The following is an 18835-nucleotide window of genomic DNA, read 5'->3' as shown; positions in this document are numbered from 1 at the left end:
TTCTTGAAATGCTAACTTCCAGATCACGTTGAACATAACATTGAGTTTGTACAAAAACTACAAACCCATTTCTTCATACATGTATTTTAATACAGCAGCTTTTACGGATGAAGGCCGACTCATAGCCTTCTTTTTCTAATGGATCGAGATAAAAACACTGTAGATAGATTAGTGCTGTCACCAATAAGAAAATTCTTTATCGATATATTGGTAACAACAAAATATGATACCAACATCGACAACTATCGACAAAAGAATATTTTACTAATAGGCCAGTTCGAGGTAAACTTGAATGCGCCACGGCAGTTTAGACAGGGCCGCATCTCGTCCACATCAGTGCCGTAACTTTAGGCTAGGCTTGGGCCACGCCGACGCAGATTGTGCACAGTCATTGTCAGTCCAACTTGTTTACTTATTTGAATTTATGAACATGAAGAAACGGATAACACCCATACGAACTAAAAACAGTTTTTAATCTTTAGATGTCTAAAGTGATTTTTTAAACTCTAATTTGTCAAAATCTATTTACCGTAGAGTCAGACATCTTAATGTATATTATATTTAGACTGCACGCGCATATGATAGACAAAATAATTCCCTACACTCGTGACTTCGCATCGCAAGCGTGCATGCCAGTAGGCCAGCGGCAGTGTTTTGCGAACAAAATAATAAAGACCGCTAGTCCGCTACTGCGAAAAGTGCAAATGCAATAGAACTTAACTGTACCATATAATAGCGGGTATTGTCAACAGCGAGAGAAAATTTATCGATATATCACTATTGCGGCAAAAACATGCGTTTATCAACAGAACTAGCGTTATAGAGGTTATCGATAACAATATACATGTATATGTAGAAAGATAGATTGATGGGTAGAGAGAAAGATAGACGGATTAATAGATAGAAGGATGGATAGATAGATAGATCGATCGATCAATAGATAGATATGTAGATAGATAGATGGATGGATGGACGGACAGACGGACAGACAAGACATAGAAAAATAGATAGAGAGAGAGAGAGAGGGAGGGGGGGGAATGGATGGATACACATGTAGGCCTACATGTACATGTAGTGATGTACACTGTAAATACCCGGGTATACATGCAGATACATGTAGCCTATATGGACAAAACTTCACATTTCCGATCAGAATTTCACCAATGCATCGCTTTTTCTGATGGATATCATGGTAAGGTATGACATCGACCTCTGACCCAATTCCTAGCTTCAGAGTTTTATTCACAGTTGGACGTACCAAAGTCTCCCTATTCATCAATCCCCCAGGCCTATATCTTCTTCTATTCAAATATAACTGGGCTGCAAACTGTAGTATTGTCAATATGTCACTCCTGAAAAGTGCAATAAGAGTTTCCATACAGTACTAAACACTGTTCACTCACTATAGACCAGTGTATACCATTTGTAACACCTAAAATTATTGAAATATCATGAGAAACTGCCATGCCCCAATCCTACTAAATGATCCACATATCTGTATAGACCTACATACATGTACTTGGCTTTATGCTGTTAAATTGTTCCTTTTTGCATATAAATCAATGGAGGTCCAGTAGCCTTACCCTTTGAAATATAGAGAAAAATGTTTTTTCTTTTTACGTGCATTTCATTAAATAAATCTTGATTGTCTTTCTGAATTGCAACATTCATTGTAATTGAGATCTTTGATCAAGCAGCCCATCAGCTTTGCCATAAATCTCTTCCATCATGAACCAAGCAAACAGTTTTAATTTGACTCTGGTCATTCCAATCTACCAATTGTAAGACAAAGGTAAAGAGAATGACTTGAAACAAACCATTAACATTGACATTTATGCCTACCTTTATGGACACACTTCAAATATTGATATTGTCATATCTCTATCCATCCCTCAATGACAACTACACATAAACAAAACTGACAGGTAGTTCAAAGGGCGGGAGCTAATCCGATAAAGCTCATAAAGAGTTCATGAAACAGCTATGTTCATACAGGGTTATAATCCAGGCCACAGGAAGGCAGTGGCCTTGAATGCTGATTGAATGACCCTCACACCAATTTCTTAGGAAAATTGCGGTGCTTTTTAAAATAAGACCAATATGGGTGTTTAAATTATATTTTTAAAAATATTAGGGTAAGGGACTGTGACATATGGAGATTTGTATACATCTTTAAACCAGGGAATATAACTGTACCCATGGTATAAAATTGAGTTCTCTTTCCTGGGAACCTTTACATTAGTTTCTGGCATCCTTTCAGGGTTTCAAGTAAAACCTTTGCATTTTAGAGATACATGTATACATACATAAGATTTGAAGATAATATCTATTACATAAAATATGAACTCTGAAGAACAAAAGGCGTCATTCTTGCATGCCCAGTGATTTTGTAATCTGTAGACTATAAAAATTGCAGGAATTCACATTCCAAATTCTTATATCCTTTTATATTTACATATATGGTAAAACATGCACAATTTATTTGCAATGCTGATTAGTTTTGAAAAATTCAGGTTCAAAATTGATTTCAAGACCCTGTTAAGCTAAACCCTCATGTACACTATGTAAACACAACATTGGAGAACATGTGTTGACCAGGGGTTAACAAGGAAACAGATATCATCAAAACAGAATGTTGATTGGTTTCAGAAAGAGCTTAATTCAAACCTTCAAGACCTTCTTTGCTAGTCATATTTCCTTTCCAGATTCTTACATGATCCACAGGTAATGTTTTATAATATTGTCAATACACATGAATGTGTCATTGTTTAGTGATCTAACTTGCAAGTCAGGCCTATATTTCGTGGATTAAATCTAATTTTAATAACATATCAGAAATGATAACAATGATAATAAACTGATTATAATAACAACAACAACAATAATAATAATGATAATAATAATGATAATAATAATTATAATAATAATAATGATAATAATGAATAATAATAATACAATATAGAATTCATGTAGCTCACTTTCCATCTTAATTTTAGATGAAAATTTATACAGAAAAGGATAAATAATACATTGCAAGGCCAAGTTGGAACTTTCCAAGGATAACCTTCAATACATCGATGGTTGTCTGTCAAAATTTAGCATTGGATAATTAATCTCTAAGTATCCTCTGAAGTATCCTCTGAGATATATACATGTGTATGAAAAAAATAAAGTAATGCATAGTATGTACATATGAAAGTCACTGGGGTGTATAATGAATCAGAGCTTGTCCAGAAATTCACAGGGCATTTTAGTGTTTTTCCCCAAATAAATCAGAATTCAACAAAGCTACATAATGTATCTACGATGTAGCCATATTAGAACATGTAGGATACTGCTGGTGACAATACAATTACATATAGTTCTATTCAATTATAAAAGCTCAAACTCTGTTTAAGAATTAGCCACCATGGACTTACAGTACATAACATGCACAGATACATGTACATGTAGTATAAATGGTGGACAACAGATTTTAATATTAGATAGTCACCCAAGGAAAGAGTCCATATGAAAAAGCTATCGCCCGAGGAGAGATTCCTAGCACCAATCAATCAGTTACCCTAGTCACATGACTACTGTGCTTGCCATGTCATTACGTGTATGAAAGATCTATGGACTACTGCCGACTGTGACTTTAACACATCTTCAGTTGTATGATGAATGCAGCGGTTAGTAGTACTTGTAGGTTTTTTGCCTTCATGTGCAAGTGTACAATGAATATTACACATCTTGGCCCATCAACATTAAATTTTGAGGAAGATCTACATGTACATATACAGCAAATTGTATAAACTGCTTCACAAAAAAATAATTGTGAATTTAATTTGATATTAATATCAACTAATATACATGTAGGCCTACATGTACCTGTTTAGACATTGCAGATAAACGCAGCCTACAGTCCAAGCAGGTCTATGACTAGTAATAAGTTTGTTGTAGGCCAATGTTTAAATTCAAGTAAGGGGGGGCAACCCATCAGTTATTCAATAAATTAAATGTATGTTGCTACATGTATGCCAGTCAGTGCATTTACAAATAAGCTCCTGCATGATATGAACATGTACTGTAAATGTGCAGGCGTATGCATTTGAAGGACCCCCCCCCCCCTCAGTTTGTGCTGTATGTGCAGCTTGAAGTCATACAATATCCCTAAATACCAGTAGGATAATTACACAATTATGCATTCTATTCTGAGAAAAAGAAGTTGCTACTACAGTCGAAACTTCTAAAGAAAAGCTTACAAACCATCCAGATGCAACTCTTCACCTTTATTTAACCTTTAATAGCAAAATGTACAATCACTATAACCAATCCTTTCCAATCTGCTAAAAACTACTCATGCTTGATAAAGAAGCAGTCTTTATGATACCAAGAAGTTAGCATTCATGAACAGAACAATTTAATTAAATATTATTCTGTATACAAAACAGGAGGGAAAAAAACAAAGAAGCCATTAGAAACTAGAAACTATACTTTAAAATGAAAAACCATGGAAATTCCTCTTTCCCCCCAAATATAAGTTACTTTTGTATGGTATGTAGAAGAGGCATACATGTATGGGTCACTATGAGGTTAATAAGGAAAGAGATGATAACCAACATGAGAAAGTGACACTCAACATATTAGATGGCTCAGAATGGAATACCAGAAATATTCCACTCATCTGCGATTTGTGGAATATTGGCCTTAATGAATAGAATACATGTACTTCTGGTATTCCATGAAATAAAGCCATCCAATATTATCATGGCTTTTTTATCTGTTTCCACTGAATGTCCAGATTTGACATAGATTTAAAAAAATTGACAGAATTTGTATTACATGTAGGCCAATAAGATTACATTGAAAAAAAATGACCATACACATGTGAGTGAGGGGACACCATCAATGGCTAGAACTCAGCAGAAGCTATTCAAAAAAGGATTACGAGTAAGCTTTACTGCATATTAAGACTTGCATATTTTTGCTGAAATCGTAGTGCTTACTGTATGAGCGGAGTAGTTGACACTCATAGATTATTATTGTGTTTTGTGAGCAGAGCCAATCAATAGTATTAACAAATCTTACTATTGAACCAGACAATACACATGCTGACTCAGGACTGAGGAATGCAGCTGAGATTCTCATGACAGTCTGTATGCATGCACACTGAACAACATGAAGAGAAAGGAAAACATCAAAGTTCAATTTGTATTCAATATGCATTGTGTGTTCAGATGTTTGTATTCTACACATGTACAGTAGATACAGTAGGGTATAAAGATGAAAATTGACAAACACGTAATACTGTACCAGCAAATTACTTCAAATGTAGGACTGACTGATACTTGTTTACAATCTATGCTAATACAATATTCATGTCCAGGGCTCTGTTCAATGCTTTCCCCCAATATCCATCACATTACAGTATGTTGGTATCATCAGCAATTTTGCTAGTCGTAGTCGCATCATGATCAACAGTTCAAGGACTTTTATGGGTCTATACCTGGGAGGAGGTTGAGGGATTGGATTACGAATCTATGGAAGAAATTCAGAATTGCAGTAATCTATTAAAATCACATCCGAACAAATTACCTCCAAACAGTACATTATAGAGTTTACAACTCCCCTCCCCCAACTTACTCCCTGAACAAATGATAAACTAATCATTTGATTCAATTGCTTTCAAATGTACATGCATTGCATGCTCATATATTTTGATGACTATGCAGAATATTGGAGACAGTGCAGTTTCATTTTCACATTTCAATCTCTAAGAAAATCCTCAAATTTCCAAGAACAAAAACTTCCTCATTCAAGGTAAAAGATACATGTAGTATGTAGAAGTAGAAAACAATCATTTCATATGAAAGTATTTTTACATGTACACTGTATATCAAGGTTAATTGTCACCATTCTAGATCTTGTACATTAATAAAAACTTATCTGTGTGAAACATGAAGACTTTGCTCAAAACCGATAATTCTGATGATCACTATTAAAAAAACTCAGAAAAGCATGCAATATGTGGGACAGTGTATTAATATTGCTTCTGAAAGTACCAGAAATTTGATGGAATTCTGTGCTTAATTTGCTCATTTCTCAGCAATTATGCATTTTACACCAGAGCCACTTGGCACAAATTCACACACTTGGGTGGTAATTTCATTGTCATCTGTTTAAAGGAAACCAAAACCTAAGAAGAGAAACAAGCTTATTGGAAAGAGTAAAATGAGAGGAACAAATTTTTAAAAAATTCATCAAAATCGGTTATGAAATAAGCAAGTTGTGGACAATTAAAAAGTCTTGTTAAACTTACTATGTGGATCCTCAAATTGGCAAACGTGCTTCAAAATGGCTGATTTTGTGGACAACTCTCCATTTGTTTTGTACACATATTTTCAGATTTTCCCCTTAATTTTACATATTTCATATTATCTCCTCATGACCTTGACATATATGGTGTGGATTATATTTTCACATGACATATGTTGTGCTCAGAAGGAGGCAAGATGCAATTTGAAAGATAATGAGGAAAATCTGAAAATTTGTCTACAAAACAAATGGAGAGTTGTCCACAAAATCAGCTATTTTGAAGCACGTTTGCCAATTTGAGGATGCCCATAGACAGTACAACAAGAGTTTTCAAACTCCCATAACTTGCTTATTTCATAACCGATTTTGATGAAACTTTTTTTAAAATTGTTACTCTCATTTTACTCTTTCCAATAAGATTACTTCTCTTCTCGGGTTTTGGTTTCCTTTAAACTCAGTTTGTGATTGTTACCTCACCTGGTACAATATCCAGTTTTATCTACATGTACATGTAAAACTGAGGTCTCTTCTGCATTAAACTCTCTCCCTGTTACTTTTTGCAAGAGATTTATTGTGCTGTCAAGGTTGGATCAATGCATCATCAATGCAATATTAAACCTATTAATAAATTTGCTGGTACAGAATAATAGCATTCATGAATATCATTATGGAATATAAATTGAGCAACTATTTATTCCACATGAAAACAATTGTCTGTACAACAATGTTGATGTACATACAAAAATATGTGTGTGTGTGTGTGTCTACGTGTAAAATGTACATACATGTAGAATTTGAGAACAATTTTTATATACATGTACATGTACAGAATAGAGATGGCAAACTGTCCAATTTAATAGATTATCATACAATGTACATAATTATTTTTTTTCTGATTGTTTAAATGTACACTGCACAGATAAACTGTACACATGGACCAAAGTCTAATAAAAAGAAGCTCCCAGCTGGAGGCCAACGGTACATTTTCTTGATTGGGAAAAAATCCATGAACCTTATTCAGAAGTAATACAGTGATTATTTTGCCCTCCCCCATGCTTTCTTCTGATCTTTAACACAAATCTATTAGTCTGATTATTTTCTTTTTATCACAATTTTTCTTTCTCTTTTCCTTGTTTCTTTTCTCTTCTTTCTTTTCTTCTTCTTCTTTCTCCTCCTCCTCTTCCCCTTCTCCTTCTTCTATTAAGCTTTCTAACAATGTTGGCTTTCTTCCCCCCCCCCCCCCCCCCGAAAAAAAAAAAAATTACAAAACATGTACGCAAGCACCAAAACCAAAATGTATAGGAGACATAAAAAGTGAGAATAAATACTTTAACAACAGACAAAAAGAATTATAAAATGATAAATGATTTTAAAAAAAAATTGTTTTTCAGAAAGTGGAAAGCTTGCATCAGCAACAGGGAAATCCCCTGATTGGTGTAACCTGGGAATTGGGGAATCCCCCTTTTCCCCACACTGCATGATGAACCAGATCAGCTGATATCCTCTTTGCTTTAATATACATGTACACGTAGAAGTAGTTGTGATCTTTGACTGATATTAACCAAATGCACACAATCAAAGTTCACTAACAACTGTATGTGCAAGTACTCTACTAGTTTAGTGCTGTTATCATTAAGGAAATTTGGTCGATATATCAGTAGGCCTATAAAAAATATTTTACCGATATTGACAACTATCTACACAAGAACAATCAATACAATGTAGGTGACAATTCCGTTTACATAGAAAATAAATACGCATTGCATTCTTACACTCCTTACGGTACATGTATATGAGTGATGTACATGTATGGAGAGCAATCTGCAATAAATGAAAAGCTTTAAAAATCAAGACTTGTAAATTGAGCTCAGCATGCAATATACAGACATCAACTCATTAAAATGAGGAAGCAAATCGAAGCTACATGTACATACATGTACATCGTAACTGCGGACAGTTTTTTTTAAGCCCCCACAAGAAGTGGCTCATAAAGGAATTTCAAACTTTACAGTACACCCAGTTTTACATGTATGTCATTATCACACTGGAAAAATCAGAGTACATGTAGTCCATTTAAATACTGGTAGTCTAATTTGCTTGTTACAAACGAATGGACCAATGTGTTAATACACGAGGGGGAAACATCATCATACATACAGTCAACAAAATATGGCAGTGAACATTTCAAGTATTTTATTTGAAAAACGTTTACAAACTTCTAAATGAGCACTGTAAAAAAAGGACTGTAGAACAGAAAAACACATATTAAAGGTAACATATGATGAGAGCACGGACAATCGGACACACATTCCTGTATACACTATACAACTTGCACTGAAAATTTCATCAAAATCGGATGTAAAATAAGAAAGTTATAGCATTTTAAAGTTTCGCTTCATTTCACAAAACAGTTATATGCACATCTCGGTTGGTATGCAAATGAGGAACTGATGACATCACTCACTATTTCTTTTGTATTTTATTATATGAAATATTTTTATTTTCTTGTCATTGTCATGTGAAATGAATTTTCATTCCTCCCTGAACATGTGGAATTCCATTATTTTAAAATTTTGTGCTTCAGGCAAGGTCCTAATCGTCAAAAAACACTTGAAATTTAGTATAATTCAAACAATAAAAAACAAAAGAAACAGTGAGTGACATCATCAACTCTCTCATTTGGATGTAACTGGCTCGTTCAAATAACTATTGTGTTAAAAATAAGCGAAAATTTGAAATGTGCATAACTTTCTTATTTTACTTCTGATTTTGATGAAATTTTCAGCATTGTGCTTGTCTGATTTTCTCTATTGATTCAAATCAACATTTTTCTGAGGTGGACTTGACCTTTAAGAAATAAAAAAGTGAAATTCTAATATTATTCTAGCTAATGTTTTGAATTACTAACCATAATTTTTCAACCTTATTTTTTGTACAGATGTAGGTGCTTACATGTATCTCCATATTTTCACCACACAGTGTGTATGCAAAAGTAAAGCTTTGCTGTTGGGGACATTGGCACAATGAGTCAATATTTTTTTGTGTTGTTAAATTTGCGAAATCCACGAAAATAACCCTGCTGCGAAAATAACAACTTATACAGTATACACAATTTCATTCAAAAGTGAGCTAAATAAGTTAGATGCAGATCCAGGATTTTCCAAAAGGGGGGGGGGACACATTTTCCCGATGAAGACTTGACAAGCAAAAAGAAAAAGGTTTTCCCCTAAGATTGCTAGTCATTTCATCTGCAAACAATTTGACTTGTACGCAAAAAAAGGTCAGTAATAACTTTCAACGGGGGGCACGTTTGGGTAAAACAGCATATTTACATTACAAATTTTGATCATGGATAAAAAGGGGGTGAAAGAAAGGAAATAATTAAGGAAAAAAGAAAGAAAAACAGAACAAATGAAAGAAAGTAAAGAATTAATGAAAAAATAAAGAAAAGAAAGAAAGAAGGAAAGAGAAAAAAAGAAAAGAAGGGAAATTGAGAAGGAATGAAATAGAAACAAAGGTAAGCAAGAATAAGGGAAAGATAACAGAAAGAAGGAATGCAAGAAAAAAATATATGATTGTAAAAAATTCTGCTTTGGTTGGTGTTGTTTCTTTTGTTCTTTGGCAAGCAAGTCTCCCATATTGTCTCCCATATTGGAGTCTCCCAGATCCCATATTGGCCATGCGCCTCTCTCTGCTGTATTTTTGCGAAATAGGAAAAATTTGTGAAATATTGTTTCACTCAGAGTCAGACTCAAGTCAACAGTCACTCACACAACATGCGAGGTTAGTAATACTAACCTCGCACAACGCATGTGGTTTCATAGTGGACTTTGACGTTTTCATTCATCACACGAATGTGAGGGAATTAGAAACGCCAAACGTTTCAGTATTTCTCCACTAATGATTTCTTTTTAATAAATTTAGTTAAAAAAAACAAAATGAAGTGGAAATTATTTATAAAACTGTTTTTATCGCTTACCTCCAAGTCTCAACCAGGATACTCCGTTCGATCCGTCCTTAATACTGCGGTGGAAAGTACGCAAACAACAATCGAAAAGCAATTTTTCGTATCGAACATTCTCAATTCAAGTCGTCAGCGCATAATAGGAAATTGTACCAAAAATCAACAGGTTGCATCTCATGTATATACTTATTGGTAAAGTACGCCATCTTTTGACAAGATGATGATGAAAGTGGATTGAACGAGCAAGAAAATAATGCTGATCGCCTAGAATGCAGCTAGCTTGCAACACCGTAAACAAAGGTACGGTAGGCACTTAAGAACCAAGTTTGAAAGGACACTCGTAAAATTACGTCACTCTCGCGATGAATAATCATTAGATCGTGGTCGTGCGTGTTCAATAAAAACTCTCTGCATGCATGCACTCAGTGTGTATTGAACACGCACGACCACGATCTAATGAATATTCATCGGCGAGAGTGACATAATTTTACGAGTATATATCCTTTCAAACTTGGTTCTTAAGTGCCTACCGCGACTTTGAAATAATATCGCGCGCCCTCTTTAGGCAAAAGTTGATATCAACGCTGATCAAGAGGCATCTACGTGAAGATCACGAAAAATGCTCTTATTTTATTCAAAACAACACCAAACAGAATTCAACAAACGATCCATATGGTTCGGTAAGTGTCATAGAATAAATATAATGCTTAGCTACGATGTAAAGTCATAGTTATTTTAGTAAAAAGGGTGTGAAAGATTCGCGTGCACCAGGTGCATATGAATCCTTCACACACGAGACGATTTGAAACCATGAGTGGTCAAGAGTCAAATCTTTATCACTGTTTGTGAGAATTTTGCTCGCCCGATTCAGGCAAGTAGCAGAAGATAAATTCACAAAGGTAAGCCGCGCCGCCAGACGCCCCTCGGCCTCGGGCTACCCAGAATACCTAGGCCATGCCCAACATGCCAAACACGTCCCATGCATTGCCAGCCCCCGGCCCCCAAGCCCACCGGTCCTCTCCCACCGGCACCGCCAATGCCACTGGTACTGGCTGGTGGAGCTACAATACATTACGGTATACACACCTTGAAATGTTCCGCTGCGCTGTCACTGGCTGTGTTGGTCGTAGCGGTTCTCGCACAAAACAATGTCAAGGTCCTCCACGTTACCGAAGATTAATGGTAGTATGGGCCAGATAAAGGTTTAAAAGCAAAGAAGAATGAATGAATAAAATCTCATCTAGCCGATGCAACATTTGTCCAGATGCGATAACGAAATATGTTCTTTCTTGGGCTGCTATTATGGTAGTGATTGTTCTTCTGATCAGAGTCTGGTCTGACCGTACAACTTAGCAGAATACCGACGGCTGAAGGTAGAGATTGTTTTCTCACTCTGTTTGCTGTCCAATGGTGTTGCAAAGAGAACCCAATAAAATTTGTTGCGGCATATTTTTCTGACATGCTTGGGATTGATCCGATTACTGATATTCTGATCAGCAAAACCTGACTCTGATCAATCGATCAGAGTCAGGTTTTGCGATCAGATTATCAGTAGTCGGCAACCGGTTTTTCTTATTCTGTGTCATCATAGCGTACAAAATGTTCTAAAAATGCAACACGTAATGGAATAAAAAGACACCAGCCCAAAAAGGGAGAATCGACGCCCTTGTTTCGGAAGTAAATCGCTCCTATTCTGGTCCAAACACTCGATCCCCATTTCTGTTTTTTTGTTTGTAAGTAGTCATCATCTAATCAAGAATGGATCTTTTAGTAAAAATCTTGAATTGGACAGCAATTTCAAACTGCACCGATACTCCCCGAGGGAAATTTACAGGTCAGTATGGCCATTGGCGGCAGAAGCCCAAAAAATTAGAGGGGGTCTACCTGAAATTTTGTGATGGACACATGTAAAATAATTTGACAAGCAAAAAAAAAAAGGGGCATCAACCTAAATTTTAGGGGGGACAAGAGACATTTTAAGGGGGAGTCTACCTGAAATTTTGTGATGGGCACATGTAAAATAATTTGACAAGCAAAAAAAAAAAAAAAGGTTATCAACTCAAAATTTAGGGGGGATCGTCCCCCCCCCGCCTGTGAGTATGGCAATGCCATTCAGAGTTGGCATGAAAATGAACTAGCTCCTATACATCATCGGACATCATCACCCCTTTGAGAGAATTCTGCAGACATAAATACCAGGGGCGGCGGAGTGAATTTGAAAGTGGGGGGGGCTGGGAAAAAATGACACATTTTCTTTCAAAAAGGGCATTATCTTAGAACAAATAGGCCTACAGCGGGATGAGCGATTTTGTGATAGATTTTGACATAATATAAAAAAAAAATTATCGTATTCCATCCTTCTCTCTTTCCTTCTGTTATCTTTTCTCTCTTTTTTCTTGGTTGTGATTTTTCTTCTTGTTTTGGGGGGCAAGATCACCCCCCCCCCATCTGTAAGCTACTGCTTATCTATGGCCACACACATGACTCATGAAACACACTCTCGTGATGGGCATTTTGGGGTAATACTTGCACTAGATATAGCACTTGCTCACACATAAAATGGAACCCTCTCGATGATGATGATGGGTTCTTGTATAGCGCCGGTATCCTCCTCAGCTGGGCGCCCATGGCGCTTGCTCCAAAATAGGAAATATCTCACAAATTTCAATGTCTTCAAACAGTGCTTATGATCATCATTCAGTTCAAGTACTGTCCTAGTAATTCTACAATTAAGTTATTCTTGCAATAATGTTGGAGTATGAAAGGGGAACAGAACACGTTCGTGGGGGGCATTAATTGTTCGGTAATAATTGCCAATGATGGCACTTGTTATGAATTGGATCCAGGTGAAAGTGAAAACCGTGACGTTCGAGAGAGGGCAATTTTGCTGACAAAATTGGCACTTGGGGAAAGGGCATTAGAAACACCTAAAACGGGTCCTGCTCAGGTGAAAGGGTCACAGAACACGTTCGAGAGGGGGAATTTTTTTTTTTTTTTTTTGGGGGGGGGGCATAATGCTGAGGAGAAAATTCGATATATCATATAATGAAAAAACAAAAGAAATTGTGAGTGTGTGGTCATTGGTCCCCACATTTGCACAGGGCCCTGGGAACAATATTTTTTTTCAGTGGGGATGCTGACATGGGCTGAAATCTCTCCACAATTGAGTTTTTCATCGTTCTTTTATTACACACTTTTTTTTTCAACATGTTTTTGTTTAGGATTTCATTCAAATGGATTACATATTATCAAGATAAATACAAAACAATTACAAATCTTCATTTTATATAAGAAAGGATATGCAATATGTATATATATTTACCAAAAACTAAAGCAAATAAGGATGGAATGAAATTCCTCAAAAATATACTTTTATAACCAAAAAAAAATAACTAAACTGAGCCCCAATCCTTTACAGTATTGAATGACTGAATGATTTGCAGGAAAACAGATATCAACATACATGTATTATCATTGCATCCCATTTTCAAGCTTCAACATAACTTTACATGATATTATACACACACACAAGTGCACACCAAGTTACCAATAATGCATATAGCATTTCCATTTATTTGAAAGCAAGATAAAAGAGCATTGTACATTAAATGCTTTGCTCACGGGCATAGCTACCGCGACCGGGGATCGAATCCCGGACTTTCTATGTACTGTATAACCAGGCGCCTTAGACCACTCGGCCACGGCTTCCACACATACACACACCCACCCACACACTGACACACACATGCACCTACCATGCATACGTAAACAAACATATAACATATACAAATCTGCATATGAACATATAATTTTCGCAAAATAGGATACAGAAAGAAAACCTGCAAATCATGTTCATACAAAAGAAGGGGAAATCGAAAAGAACTAGTAAAGAAGAAAAAAAAAACATCAACATTCACACTCGCACCATGCACACTAAACACATCTCACCTGTTCACATTCAAATCTCTTTTCACCTTCAGTTCATCCCATTTCTGTAAATGTAAAATTAACTTGCCTGACTTCGTTACCAGGCGACTTTCTTCCTCTATACAAACAATTGTATATTTTTGCATTTTAATGATTGAAGGTACCCGGCCTTCAGCTCTGGAATTAAAAATCTCATATTTGATAAAAAAAAAAGAATAACAGAATACAAGAATTTCCAGGTAATCATAAAAGTCATGCACCCTCACACACAAACACATACACAGACATATATACATTATTTATATCAGGAATGCGAAACAAATTCACGAGTAATGCAGTTTTTGCAATGCCAACAATTAAGTTTTTTTATTCACTCTCCAAATTTTCGGTAGACCTCTACCTTCTTCAGGGAATGATTCGTGAATTGAATTCTATTTTGTATTGCGACCTAAAAACGGGTCATTTTAAACACTTTTTGTAAGCATGAACAGGACGGCTATATAGGCTAAATAGGGCAAAGCACGAGCAAAATATATTGTTTTATATAAGATATTAACCAGACAGTTTTCTACTTTCCAATTACCCCCATTCTTGTTTCGCTCACCTTTCTTCTTCCTTTACTCCTCTGTCACAAACACGGGACATTTTTTTTTTACCAGCATTCGAATTCTTGACAGATAAATATATCTCTCTCTGTTATGATCCTCCACTCTTCAGAGATTAGTGATAAATCGCAGTCAATAGCATAAATGAGATAATACTGGGATAAAATGAGCTCATTAGCATATCACTAGGAATTATGCGAGATCGAAGTGTAATTTAAATTTTGGGTAACGTATATACTGACCAGGAAAGGGACACTTTAAGCACATTTTATTAATATATTATATTTAACGTTGTTATATCTAAACCGAAGCGAACATTGATTTTTGCAGGAGGAAATGAATGGAATAGCTTATAGATTCGGAACTCCAAAATGCAACTTTAGTTGATACTTTTATATAAAAGTAAATATGAAAATACACTTCTCGTAAACCTCTCTCCGCTATTCTATATATTTCTATGCCGGTTTATATTTTCAACTTTCAATTTGGTATTTATCACCCAGTGCACATGTATTTTCTGTTTTTAAAATGTCACTCAGTTTTTCTATCTACTATATCTGAATTTAAATTGTTTAATGCATTTTTCCTGCATGTTGTTAGATATTTACTATGTCAACAGAACCATGTTGTATAATATATGTATATCTATATATATGTACATATTATCTGAAAATGTTTATCCAGTATAAAGATTTTTGATGAATTAATAAATAAATTTTGTACTATAGTGAAGAAACATAAGAATAAAAAAAAAAATATTGCAAGCGCGAGCTGAAGTCTATAATATAGGTCAAATGCAATAATGAATAAAAAGTATAATGCAGGTGTGGATTGCAAGTTCAGATTTAGATTTTGATCTGAAAACGGAGATTTTAAAAACTTTTGTTTTTGTAATCATGAATGCGATAAATTATTATTGGAATTGTCTTACCTAAAAATATTTTAAAGGATTATTTGTATTCATGAACTTTCAAGGGATAATAGAAATACTAAAAATTTTGATCGCATTTTGAGCTTGCATTGAGTCACTTTAGTGAGATAATAGTCTGCTCAAGAGAATAACATTGGGCTTGGAATATCCCGCTGTCATGCAAATAAATGCATAAGCTATCCTGCTCGTGATCCAAGTTTTCATTATCTTATTTTTATCGAAATACGCATCCCGATGATTATTATTACAACGATTTCCAAATATTATTATTTCAACAATTTCCAGCTCGCACTATATACGCGCTCGTATTTTGATTAGTGAGATCTTAAACACCCCTTAAATGTTAAAGTTTTTGGACTTATTGGAAAAGCGCAGTATAAAATATTTTCAGGTCAGTATATCTAGTTCGCGCTTTGCATTCGCATATGCATTCTTCATGATTGCAAAAAGTCCTTAGAACGTCCCGTTTTTAGATCAAAATCGCCCAAAATAAGAATCCAACTTTCGATAAACATCTTGTCGGTGACTCTACACCCAGACACGGGGATTTGTTTATTACCCATAATCCAATGTTATAAGAAATATAATGAATAGTAGAGAAAAGACTAAAAAACACAGCAATATTTATAGGAATAGATTTGAGTCTAAAAATGCGCGCAACTTTCCAAGCTCACTTAATTTTTCCTTCTAAAACCAAAATTTCCCAAAATGGCAATTGAAATTTAATTCGGCTATGCATTAAAGATTTTGTTGAACAGTCCGGAGACTGGCACATACAAAGTTCACAGAATATAGAAAAATGCACGATTTTTTTAAATTTTGAATTGAATTTATTTCCGTTAAAAACAAATAACAATGCATATAAAATGATACATGTGAATTGATATATGAAAACGGGAGGATGGCCCTACTCAGCAGCATCAATCAAGGTGGTACTGTCTATCGAGGGGTCCTCGCTAGATCAGTGAACAACAGTAAAAAAGAATCAGTAAGAAATATCAAAATTATCAAGAGTACGATGAAATATTGTACTCCACGATTATATGCATCGTCAGTGATAAATTGATGAATTAATATTTGAGCTATTTTACATCATGGTCCTGATACAACATTGAATGTAAAAGACAATAATCATCAAAATATGAAAATAACAAATTCAATTCAATATAACAAAATGACTTTAGAGTTCATGATAAAAACTTACAAAAATATAAAATAATAATCTAAATGAATTGCAAGTAAAAGCAAAGTAGACATACATAGAAACACACATGTTTAGAAGGTGAAGAAAAATTATAAAAGAATAAGAATAACATTAGTTTAAAAAGGCAGCTTTATACACGTTTAACAAATTGCATTGATTGGATATTTTGCGTTGATGTAAGCAAAGAGTTCCAGACTTTATACTAGCAGCATATTTGGATGAAAGTTTAAAAATTTCCTTATTGGGTTTTTGCAAGACTGCGTTTAAGGCCAGTTGTAATTTCTAGTATTGATACCATACTAAATAAGTTTCTTTAAATCTTAATGGTTGTTGTCTGGTCCTCTATCTTTAAACAAACAAAATATTCTAATGAGATTAAATTGACAATTTTAGGATATTGATTTCATATAAATATTTTTTTCTCACCAAATGCCCTCTGGAAATATCACAATTCTGAAGCTTCCAGGGGCTTTACTCCCTGGACCCCACCCGCTGCAGGCTTCGAGCTACATGAAGAAAAGAAAAAAAAAAGGAAGAGAGAATTACAGCAAGATAAGAAGAAAAATAAATGTGAATAAAATAAGGGGAGGGGGTAGTTAGAAAATGCCAAAAAAATATCTGGTCATTCCATGGAAATTTATTTTTGAGCTATGGAAATGTATTTCTGAGCTTGGATTGCCTGTCGAGTCACATGAGTGAGATAATAATCTGCTCAAGAGAATAACGTTGGCTTGAAATATCCCGCTGTTATGTAAAAAAAAACTTAAAATGTTAAGAGCTTGGGACTTATTTAAAACGCGAAGTATAAGCAATTATTAATTAGAATAATAAACGTCATATTTTCAGGTCAGTACATCAAATATATTCAGCTCGCGCTTTTTATTTCGCATTATGCATTCTGTTCATGATTACAAAAAGTCATGTCCCGCTTTTAGATCAAAATCGCCAAAAAAATCAGCTCGCACTTCGCACTCGCATTATTTACTCATAGCGCAATCCATATGTGTCAAAGAGTGCTATAGGATTTCTTTCAGGATCAGTATATCAGTATATTGTTAGACGTTTTTTTCTTTAAAAAAAATGCTGAAACTGTCCGTGTTATTTTTTTTAGGTCGGTATTTATATATCAAATATTTTAAGCTCGTGCTTCGCACTGTCGTCGATTTTTATAAGTTAAAATCTATTGTATTTTATAATTACATGAATGTGTAGTGCTTATGTTATCTTTTTCAGCCAGCATGAGACTGGTGAGATATGTGTCCCTTTTATAACATTCGGAGGCACTGCAAACGATCCTTTATTGAGCCCCGACTGCCCTTCCACTTAGTTAGTTTTCTCCGGCCAGGCCTCCCTATCCCTCCTTTTGTTTCTCTTTGTTTTCCTTTGTTTTTCATTCTTTAATTTCTTTCTACTTTTTCATTCTCTGGTTTATATCTCTCCTCCTCTTTCCCCTTTTTATTTTAAGTTCTTCCTTTCTTTTCACACAGATTTTCTTTCCCCTCTCCCTATATATATACTTTTATTATTATTTTATTTTTTATTTCTACTTACATGTATCCATTTTTAAAACTCAATTAAGCAAGCGATGCTTTCCAGTGAATTCCCTTTTTTTTCATTTCTGTTATTCATATTCTGATTTGTTCCTACTTACTTTGTCAATTTGTTTGAAATGAAGAATAAATTCAAAATATATTTATATATTCATTTATCTTTTTATGAGGAAGGGGGGGGGGCTGCCATATTTAATTGCGCTTGGATGATCTATCTCTAAACTGAATTGAAGTCATAGAGGTGGATAATGCTTGTTTTTCCACGGTTTTTAGCGTACCGTACGTGTACACACTTCTGACAGTCCTTACTCGTGTTAAGTACCGGTAGGCCTATATATATTTTGTTTTAATACCATG

At 34.8% G+C, this 18835-nt stretch overlaps 1 protein-coding gene across 4 annotated transcripts in view; it reads right to left on the bottom strand.

The window, feature by feature from the left end:
* Positions 1-11638, bottom strand: part of LOC121428331 (ras-specific guanine nucleotide-releasing factor RalGPS1-like) — an 81764-nt gene extending 70126 nt beyond the window's left edge. For 3 of the 4 annotated variants that reach the window (XM_041624900.1, XM_041624902.1, XM_041624901.1), the window contains exon 1: positions 11348-11638. The gene's annotated coding sequence lies outside the window, so the exon portion shown is untranslated. The remainder of the gene's footprint in view (positions 1-11347) is intronic. The other variant, XM_041624903.1, reaches the window with a different exon arrangement.
* Positions 11639-18835: the final 7197 nt, after the last annotated feature.

This window comes from Lytechinus variegatus, chromosome 15, assembly GCF_018143015.1.
Source record: "Lytechinus variegatus isolate NC3 chromosome 15, Lvar_3.0, whole genome shotgun sequence".
Lineage (NCBI taxonomy): Eukaryota > Metazoa > Echinodermata > Echinoidea > Temnopleuroida > Toxopneustidae > Lytechinus > Lytechinus variegatus.
This window is presented reverse-complemented; position numbering and strand designations above follow the sequence as displayed.